Raw genomic sequence first — 8,809 nt, 5'->3', positions numbered from 1 at the left:
AATTGAGAAAGTAGAACCCTGTACTAGTGAAGAAATATATGAACATTATAATGTTCATCCTTTGCATTCCAAGGAAGTCATGGGGAATGCTATTGAGTTGTTTCAAATGAAACAAGCGAAAGGGAGTCCCATTAGTGTTTGGGAGGAAAGTTTGGAAGCTCGGTGTTTCCCACAGCTTTTTCCAACAGGTCAGGGAGGAAGATATGATGAGCGACCTCATCAAATTCCTGCTTCTGAATACCGGACTTTGCGATTGTATGCAGGAGATCCTAGGTTTCGACAATGCATTCCTTATTTGTTTCATCTCCTGTTTGAAAGCGATCTGTCTGGACTGTCATATGCAGTGAACCACATCTTGAAAAGTGGTATACACATGCAAAACATCTCGGCAAGTGACTTTATGGATAAAGTCAATGTCCAAGACAGTATTTTGGATTCTCACCTGATTAATCTCATGGCGTGTCAGCGTGGTACTAATGAGTACTGGTACCGTCGTCATGGTGATTTAAAATGTATGCTGAGGAACTTAGGAATTCCCACATGGTTCCTCACTTTGAGCTGTGCTGAGTATGGCTGGGAAGACTTACTTGAATTTCTACGAGAGGCAAATGCTAACGTAGAAAACATCGAATTCAAGACACCCGGAGAACTGTGCTCTTTGGATCCAGTCAATGTATGTAGGTACTTCAATCATAGATTTGAAGGTATGATGTCTTTCATCATGAATAAGAAGAATCCACCTCTTGGAGAGGTGTTGGATTTCTTCTGGAGGAAGGAGTACCAAGCAAGAGGTGCTCCTCATATACATATGTTGCTGTGGATCAAGGATGCACCTAAATTTGGAACGGATGCAGAAGACTCAGTGATGAGTTTCATAGAACAGTATTCTACGTGTGCTGTTCCAAACGCAAAGGAGAAAAAAAGCCTAAGAGAAAAAGTTCTACGTTTCCAAAGCCATCGATGTGGAAAGTACTGTCGTCGTAAATTCCGGAACAAAGACAAGTTCTACACCAAATGTCGTTTCGGCTTTCTACGACCGGTGATTTCTAAAGGAAGAGTGAACAGTTTGATGTCTTCGCTGCGACATAATGTGATGAAGAAATCACCTAAAAACACATACAATTTGAAGAGGAACGAAGAGTCTAAGTACATCAACGACTACAACCCGGTGATTTTGTCCATGTGGAATGCTAACATGGATATACAGTTTGTGGCTGATAACTGTATGGCTGTGGCTCGGTATGTGACATCTTACATCACCAAAAAAGAGAAGACAGAATTGAAGGATATGTGGGAGGACATTTCCCATGAAAAGAGCCTCAGCAAGAAGTTGTACAGTTTCAGTCTGAAGATGTTGTCGCATCGAGAAATCGGAGCTTACGAATGTTCTGATCGGTTGTCTTCAGCAAGTCTCTATGCCAAGTCCAGGAGTATCGTTTGGGCGAGTGTTGGTCTTGCTGCAACGCGTAATCGAGTTCTGAAACCTGTGCGGGAAATTGAGTATTTGGCGGAAAAGGAGCCAAACAGTACCGACATTTTGAAGAGCAACATGTTGGATACATATTATCCAAATCGAAGCAGTCATCTCGAGAATGTTTGTCTGTATGAGGTTCTGCAAAATTACATATTCAAGAGGAACATCAAAGAAGATACTGAGAAAGGAGTGTATGCTGTAATAGGAAGTGAGGGATGTCTGGTCAAGCAAAGAAAATGCCACTTGATAAACCATCGAAAATTGAGTGGCGAATCTCCTGAAAAAAAGGAGTTTTTCTATTTAGCACTTTTGCAACTTTTTAAGCCTTGGCGTGCAGAAGTGGAACTGCTTGGAGATTTCCTTTGTTACGAAGACTCATTCAATGCTGCCAAGGAGACCATAGAATGTCCTGCTTTTCCTAAATATGTAGAAATGTTGAATGTGGAAATTGAGCAGGAAGCAACGATTGCAGCCGAGATTGCCAGAGACAGTTCTCAGGACAGTCAGAGTTCTGCTTCATTGAGTCAGGATCCACTAGGAGGACCTCTTATCGAAAATGAAGCTGCCACTGCTATGAATGAAGTGGAAAGAGCCATGGCACATGCTCAGGAGGATGTGGTTAACTTAGAAGAGTTGGAAAGACAACTCAACGTTGAGCAGAGGAAAATATATGATGAACTTACCATGCAAATTGATCATGGATTACGTCATGACAAGAAAGAGTGCTCATGTATGTCGTTGAAGCCTGTCCGACTGTATGTGAGTGGAGAAGCGGGAACTGGAAAAAGTTTCCTTATTAAAGCAATTTCGTGTTATTTGCAGGAAAGGACAGAGTCATCGCTGTCTTGTGTTGTCACCGCTCCAACTGGACTGGCAGCACATAACATTAAAGGGATTACTTTACATCGTTTACTGATGCTGCCAGTGGAGCATGACAACAAATTAGAATATCACAAGCTATCTGGAGATGCTTGTTTTGAAGTTTCAAGAGTCTTGAGGAAAATGAAACTTCTTATCATTGATGAAGTAAGCATGGTTTCCAATGTCATGCTTGCCTTTGTGCATTTGAGAATGCAAGAAGTTCTCAAAACAGAGTATGATGTGTTATTTGGTGGCAAACACATCATTGTTTTCGGAGATCTTCTGCAGCTGACACCAGTGAAAGGGCAACCTGTGTTCAAAATGCTCACGCATGAAGATACCAGGAAGTGCTTAGGGAGCATTGGCAACGTCAATATATGGTTAAACTTCAATTATGCTGAACTGCATGAAAATATGCGTCAGGCAAAGGATGAAGTTTACAAGACTATTCTACAAGATGTTAGAATTGGGAAAGTGACCGAGCATGGGAAAGAAGCTTTACATGCACGATTACTGACAAATTTATATCCAGACGAAGATGTTGTGCCTGAGAATATTTTTCAGAAAGTTACTGAGAAAAAATCTGGAATATGTTTGATGCCAACTCTTGCAGAATGTGCCAAATTCAACAACAAAATGTTGCATTTAGAAAAGCAAGAGATTGTGAAACTGGAAGCTATTGACAGAGTAGAGCATATGGGATCAACAATTATTTTGTCTGAGAATCTGAAAACAAAATTGGATTCATTAGAGAAGAGTATATCTAAAACTGCGGGTTTTGAAAAGACTCTGAATGTGTGCTTGAACTGCCGTATAATTTTAAGAAGGAATTTACATGTTGAAAGAGGTCTGGTAAATGGATCAATGGGTAATGTTGTTGATTTTGTGAAATACAGAAATAGAGATGGAATTGAATTTTTAAAAATTAAATTTGATGGCATTGAGGAAGTACAGCTAATTGCTCGTTGTTCTGCTAGATTTTTGCTTGTAAAAGACTTATATGTTCGTCGTAAGCAGTTTCCTGTTTGCTTGGCATATGCGGTGACAATCCATAAATCGCAAGGTTTAAGTGTAGACTGTGCATTGGTGAATATTGGCAGTTCTGTGTTCAAGGAGGGTATGGCATATGTGGCATTGTCACGAGTTAGGACTTTATCGGGATTGTACTTGATTGAGTGTGATGTCACAAACATTTGTGCGGATCTAGATTGTGTTAAGGAATACAATAGGTTGAGAAGAGAGTATGCGCCACATTTGCCTCAGTATCCTTTGTTTGAGAAACGTGTGGTAGGCCGGAAACGAAGAAATGTGACCAATACTGGGGAGGTTGTAGCAAAAAGACGAAAAGTCGATGAACCTGAAATTATAAGCAGAAACAAAAAGGATTCTGTTGAAGATGTTGTTGGTTTTCAATTTGAAAACAGTTCTGGTGTCAACTGCTATGCTAATGTAGTGGTTAATGTTTTGTTTTCTCTAGAAAATGTAAAAGAAGAGATTGTGGTCAATTCTGATCAAAGATTTTGCAGTTTGTTAAATTCTGTGTTAGAGAAATGCAGCACTGATAGAACAAACATAGAAAGTGTGTCTGAAATTCGAAATCTGTTAGACAGATGTTCAGGCCAAACACAATTCTCTCAAAATAGTCAGCAAGATTGTCAGGAGTTTTTAATGTATATGCTTGATGTATTGCATGATGAAGGTGTAGATGTAGATCACCTGTTTGGGCTTTCTTATCAATGGCAGCATGACTGCGAGAACTGTAGGGTATCAAGTACTACTAGTGTAGACTCAGAAAGATTTATATATTTAACTTTGCCAGACAGTAAATCAGTCTCTTTTAATAAGCTAGTAAAAGCAGCTGATCACAACATGGAGTGTAGCCAATGTAAATCTGAAATGATGTCCACATTATTTATACGAACATATGGCCAGTATGTCATTTTAATGTTCCAACGATGTAGGCCTGATGGAACAAAATTGACAACTTTAATTAAAAATGTTGTGGCTTCACAGTTGTCAATATCAGGAAGGACTTTTGTAACTGTAGCAATTATATATCATGATGGTCCTTCAATAACATCAGGACATTATACAGCTTATTTAAAGTGTAGAAATGGCTGGTCATTCTGCAATGATTCTACTTTAATTTTCACAAAAAAATTGCCATATGACCTTAAAAACTCTTACCTGGTGTTTTTAAAACCAAAATTTTAGGGAAAGAATCTCGGGATGTGCTCTGAGGAATTTCAAGAAGTTCTCATGGCTCCTACACTATTTGGCCTTGAGGATAAGTGTAGTACAGAGACATAACTTTTTACCATAACACTGGACGTCATTGAGAAATACGTGCACTTTGAATGAGTTCAGAAAAACTATTTCTTTTTATAAGCTAATTGAAGCAGCCAATCAAAACATGGAGTAGAGGGAATGTAAGTCTGCAATGCTGTCTACTGTTTTACATTGCTTTGTGATTAAAAGTGATGTAGAGAATTAAATAATTGTACTAGTCATAAAGGTAGTGTAAGTCTGCTTCATAGTAAGCAGTATCAGTGTGATAGGAAATGTAGAACATGATTGAGCAAGAAGGGGAAGATATTACTAGTCCAGGATTGTGTAAATGATCTTCAACATTTTAATTCTGAAAGTTGCGGAAATGCGAAAAGACGGGATTGGCTTACAAGAAATCCAAGAGTTATAAATGGCTTTGACAAGATTTGGCCTTGTGGAAACTTGTGGTAGAGAGCAAGAAGTCATTTATTGTATGTAACATGTTTTTGAAAACGATGGAGGTTTTCTTTCAGAAAGTGGCGGGTTGAAAGTAATAACAGCACAACAGAGTGTAAGCTGTTCATAGGACATCCTTGGCCGTCATGGAAAGTAAGTTAACTTTAAGGAGTTCTGAATTCTGATTTGTTATGTTGTATGGGTTTTTTAAACACAATCATTTTGATTGTGTTTTTTTTTCCCCGCTGTTATATGATGAATACCTTCAAGTCACTGTTTTTAGTGAAATTTGATACATTCTGAGAACAGCAAAAATAAACCATTTAACATGTATAATTAATTCTGTTCTGTTTGCATTTATGATGTACATGTAGAACTGTGTAGGAGGCATGGAGAAGGTGAGGCTTCTGTAAGTGTCAAAGTTGTTGCATACAGTGAACACATTCACACATCGGTCCACTCTTCCTTGGATGTGGTGGAGGTGGTGGGGAAGCACCAGCTGAAGCTACTAAAGAAGCCATTGCTCACTGGTAACAAAGGGTCTTTCTCTCACAATGATGAAAGTCAGAGTGAGGAAAGAAAGAGGGATTTTCATCATTTGGGAAAAACAATAGTTCTCAACCAATGAAAAGTGTTCATTTTAGATTATATGACCTAGTCTTACATCATTAGGAAACCAAAAGTGAAATGAACCAATGAAAAGTGTTATTACCAAGTCACATGACCTGCTGTGTTTATGTTACACGCTTTGCAGGGCCTTCCGGTTTGCTTCCAGAAACCTGTGCTTTGCGACTCGGTAAGCGTACCAGTTCGCTAACGTAGTACGTCATATGACGTATCACGCGACAACGCGAAACGTCATGCGGACGGGAGGCGTCACGATGTTGTTTTCTAACGCGGCAGTTGCGGTAAAGAAACGTTTACTGGCTCGCGGTCTATTTTGCGGCATCAAGGTCAGCTAACGGGAAGCTTCCCGATTCGCGAAGTGGGAACGAAGAAAAAAAAATTAAAAAAAAAAAAGTTATTAATAAACATATAAAATATATTTTGGGATTTAAAGAAGAATACATTTTACAGCTACAGATATTTGCTATTAAAAAACCATTGAAATTCACTGAAAAAACCATAGGTTATAGATTATATATAGTTAGGAATTAGCATTTACAAAACCTTGAAAATTCACTGAAAAAACCATAGGTTATAGACCATATATAGTTAGGAATTAGCATTTAAAAAACCTTATTTTACTCACACAAAACCATTGAAATTCCATATATAGTTAGTTGCACTAACTATATATCGCGCACCCGCAATCCACTGCTGATGATGTCACATATTACATCATTCATGACATGGTCAGTGACATCACTGATGACATCACTGATGACATCTCAAATGACATCACTGATGACAACATCCAGTGATTATGTGTTTCTGTAAAGTTTAAATATGTTTTACATATTGAAGAATGAGTGGATGTATAAGTGTCTGAATGAAGGTTTTAGTAGGTGCGTGATTGACTGTATGAGTGAGTGATTAAATGCGTCTTACTAAATGCACGGGTTAGTGACTAAACTGTCTGAAAGTGTGCATCAGTATGTCTGTTGTTGTGCAAGCTGCTGCATGTGTTGATCAGTAGCTATATAAGTAGCTATATGGGTTATTGATTGGTTGCACAAGTATTTGTATGGGAGACTGAGTGTGTGTATGGCTGGCTGGGAGGTGTGTGACTCTGTGCAGATCAATGTGTACTTGTATCAGTGATTCTATAAGAGAGTAAGTATGTGTTAGTATATGTTTGAAAATGTAAGGTACTCTATGTTTAACTGTGTAGATTAGAAAATGGAAGTGTGATTGATTCTTTACAGGACTGACTAGGTGTGTGAGTAACTCCATGGATGAGTGGCAGAGTGTGAGTGTCTGTATAGGTGTATGAGTGCATATGATAGTGTTGTAAAGATGAGTGATTGTATGTATGAATGATTGTATGGGTGAATGAGTGAATGTGTGTGTAGACGTAGGAATCAGTGAGTGCGTATGTAGTAACTAGTATTGGTGTGTCAATGGTTTCAAAAATTATACTCTGTATTTAACACTGGGTGTAACAGAGGTTATATTAAAGTGTGAGGAGATGCATTGTATTGTCACATTAATGATATCATCATTGATGTGACCATTGATGTCAAATGAGATATCATCAGTGATGTCATTTGAGATGTCATCAGTGATGTCATCAGTGATGTCACTGACCATGTCATGAATGATGTAATATGTGACATCATCAGCAGTGGATTGCGGGTGCGCGATATATAGTTAGTGCAACTAACTATATATGGAATTTCAATGGTTTTGTGTGAGTAAAATAAGGTTTTTTAAATGCTAATTCCTAACTATATATGGTCTATAACCTATGGTATTTTCAGTGAATTTTCAAGGTTTTGTAAATGCTAATTCCTAACTATATATAATCTATAACCTATGGTTTTTTCAGTGAATATATATATATAGATATATATATATATAGATATATATATATATATATATATATATATATCTATATATATATATATATATGTATAACGTATATATATGTTACCTACTGGCGCTTAGGTAGTTATAGTTAGAACCAAGTTTCCATTTTTTGTTTTGCTTATAACATTGGGGTAGTTTGATGAATCTTCATGAAACTTTCTAAACTAAGGGCCATATGTATCAAAGGGTTTTACCCATTCTGTGTCTATGGGAAAATGTGTTCATACATAATTCTTTGTTCATATCAGCTCCTATGTTGAAAGTCTGGGGTTGATTCGTCAAGGGGGGGTCGAGATAAAAGGGGGGTACCAAAACGTGTTTTCTCAATGTTAATTTCCATAGGAAACTTTAGACAAGGCTACAGGTCGAACGGGTGAACGGAATTACCCCAAATTTGGCAGGGAGAAGGGTCTTGGTCTAGAAAGCATGCTTTTGTTTATTTGGTGTAAATTCGTTCAGTAGTTTTGGAGAAATATCAAAATTTACAGATATCAATATTTGGGAATTCTGCCATCTGATTGGCTGGGGCGTTTCAAGCACAAGCTTGCTGCTTATTGGCTGCGAGCAGTGCGAGCGGTTGCAACTAGGAAGTGTTGGCCGCCATTTTGTGATTCCATTGAAGCGAGTAAGAGGAAAAAAGGGCGAAAAGAGTAGGAAACAGGAGGATAGGAGCACTGTAACCTCTGTGGGGGAGTGCGAAGCGAAGTAGTCATAGCTACTGGTCTGTAAGTGCAGTGTTGCTCAGAGTGACATGATGCTGAGATGAAATGCTGCTACACTCGGGTAAGAAACTGAAAGCCTAAACTGTGAGCTCATTGCTGTAAAGTGATGTGCTCTGGTCTTTGTAGGATACCTGTGCAAGTAGTATTAGTAGACGTTTATACCCTACAGGGAGTGGGAAGCGAACTACTGACCGCTACCGTGCGTTTATACTATACAGGAAGTGGGAAGCAAAGAACTCACGCCTATCGGTGTGACGACTCGGGGAATCAAACCGAGTGTGCTCTGGTCTTTGTAGCATACGTGTGCAAGTAGTATTAGTAGGCGTTTATACCATACAGGGAGTGGGAAGCAAAATACTCACCCCTACCGTACGTTTATACTATACCTGTGTGAAGACTCGGGGATCAAACCGAGCTGATTGCTGTAAAGTGATGGGCTGTGGGCGCTGTAGTATAACTGTATAAGTGGTGTTAGTATGTGTTTATACTATACAGG

This window comes from Lissotriton helveticus, chromosome 8 (assembly GCF_964261635.1).
Source record: "Lissotriton helveticus chromosome 8, aLisHel1.1, whole genome shotgun sequence".
In the NCBI taxonomy this organism is placed as follows: domain Eukaryota; kingdom Metazoa; phylum Chordata; class Amphibia; order Caudata; family Salamandridae; genus Lissotriton; species Lissotriton helveticus.
The sequence above is the reverse complement of the archived record's forward strand: the minus strand, read 5'-3'. Positions refer to the sequence as shown.